General features: G+C 35.2%; 1 pseudogene across 1 annotated transcript; it reads right to left on the reverse strand.

The window, feature by feature from the left end:
- Nucleotides 1–505: 505 nt before the first annotated feature.
- Nucleotides 506–1,500, reverse strand: LOC307187890 (lathosterol oxidase-like; annotated as a pseudogene). The gene has a single exon. The product of its transcript is annotated as a lathosterol oxidase-like (transcript).
- Between the last annotated feature and the right edge of the window lie 983 nt (nucleotides 1,501–2,483).

The following is a 2,483-nucleotide window of genomic DNA, read 5'->3' on the forward strand; positions in this document are numbered from 1 at the left end:
CATCATTAAAATGTAATATTTGACAGCGTCTCCAGAAAATAAGTTTTCTATGCGTAGGAAGACAATAATTTTATAACACCTGCTATTAATCAGGCCATTGAGCTGCTAATACATTATATAACAATTTTTTTCACACCAGTGTTTCCACTTGAACAAAATACTACAAGTAGTCGTTATCATACAAATACTGAATAGTTAGTCATTCCTGAAACAAGGAACAATCTTTATATTAATATTTCTTTGTTGTGGTGTTTAGTCTTGATACCATTAAGCACAATGAATTTTACTTAATGAATATGGATGAATTAAGGCAAAAGGGCATAACCTAGTCCCCTTGATAATTTATCCTCTATCTTTTAAAAAATCATTGTTCAAGCTATTCAAATTACAGATCTGCTGGCTAGAAAGACACAACTTGTCCCTTAGACCAACGTCCATTATTTCAAGCATGAGGTTAAAATCTTGGTATTCACGACATGTTCCCTTGACCTACCATTATGATTATTACTCAGCTATACCCACAATACTGATTTTCAAATGATACTATTCACTTGCTATGCCTCTTGGCTGTATGTATGTAGATTATTTTTCTTGACCAAAAATATTTAATAATTGGGCAATAATCTACTCAGTCTTGTAAACTCTACATTGAATAATTTTTCATTTTTACAACCATTTCCTGCATGGCTCTTGCTCTCTTCTTCTGTCATCTTCACATGACTAATTGGTCCATTCCCTTCAAAGGAGGAGGGATTTTTGAAGGAGCCTCCAACTCTATCCCACAATGTGAAATACTGTCCATAGTTATGGTCAAAGAGCATGTGGTTGTCTGTATGATGAGCTGAGCCACTAATAAATGGCCTTAAGATTTGGGGAACATGAAAGTCACCATCATGAATGGAAATTGTCCAGATATTGACCAAGACATACAAACCTAAATAAACTACCATGTGTAAGGGGAAAATAAAAAGGTATATGTGGCAAGGCAGACTCTGAAGGACGCCAGCCAGATGGTGAAAAGCATGACTTGTAAATGGAGTCAGAATCTTCCAGATGTGATGAGGTTTGTGTAAGCACTTATATACAAGTCTGTGATGAAGATCTCTGTGAATCCAGTAGATCAGCATGTCAGTGAAAAAGAGAAAGAGCAGGATAACAGCAATGAATCAAAACCAGCCGTATGGAAACTCTTTATGCTGTCATACAATTTGCTGTAACCTCTATCAGGAACAGTGAAACTCTGGGGATGCTGATCCATGGCATTGACTGGACAGAATGCATAATCTCTTGATAGACTTGATTCTTGAAAAATTGTGAGTGTTTCATTAATGAATGATCATAGACAAAATAATAACTCAGTGTTGCAAAGAAGAAATAAAGGTTATATGCACTGAGATTTGTTATAATCAGGAGACTGATAGCTTGTTGGAAGATGTCATCCTCTGGCCATGTGGCCGAATATATGTATGGTGTAAAAAAACAATTGGGTACAAGATCCATCTTAGGCCCTAGAGAGGGTCCACTGCCAGCCGCCAGTTTGGTTTCTGCAGGACTTCAGCTGCTCTGGCTAGTCTTTTATTCAATTTTTTATGTGATATGTCACATGGATTGTAGATATTGAACCATTCTTGCATTCTTGGGATAAATCCCATTTGATCGTATTGTATGATCCTTCTAACATATTGTTGGATTCAGTTTGTTAATTTGTTGAGGAGTTTTGCATCTATGTTCATCAGTAATATTAGACAGTAAATTTCTTTTTGTGTGATATCTTTGTCTGGTTTTGGTGTCAGGGTGATGCTAGCCTCATAGAAAAAGTTTGGAAGTGTTCCTTCCTCTGCAATTTTTTGGAATAGTTTGAGAAGGATAGGTATTAACTCTTCTCTAAATGTTTGATAGAATTCTCCTGTGAAGCCATCTGGTCCTGGACTTTTGTTTGTTGGGAGTTTTTGCTTCTTTATTACTGATTCAGTTTTATTACTGATAATTGGTCTGTTCATATTTTTCCTTTTCTTTCTGGTTCAGTATTGGGAGATTGTACATTTCCACGAATCTATTTCTTCTATATTGTCCATTTTATTGACATATAGCTGTTCACAGTAATCTCTTGTGATCCTTTATATTTCTGTGGTGTCAATTATAACTTCTCCTCTTTCATTTCTAACTTTATTGATTTGGGGCCCCTTCCTTTTTTTCTTGATGAGTTTGGCTAAAGGTTTATCAGGTTTGTTTAGCTTTTCAAAGAACCAACTCATTTTTATTTTTTTAATTTTTATTTTATGTTGGATATAGTTGAATAACAGTGTTGTGTTTCAGGTGTACTGCAAAGTGATTCAGTTATATATATACATGTTTCTATTCTGTTTCAAATTCTTTTCCGATTTAGGTTGTTACAGAATATTGAGCAGAGTTCCCTGTGCTATACAGTAGGTCCTTGTTGGTCATCTGTTTTAAATATAGCAGTGTGTACATGGCAATCCCAA

Source organism: Stenella coeruleoalba, assembly GCF_951394435.1.
Source record: "Stenella coeruleoalba genome assembly, chromosome: 6".
NCBI classification, from domain to species: Eukaryota; Metazoa; Chordata; class Mammalia; order Artiodactyla; family Delphinidae; genus Stenella; species Stenella coeruleoalba.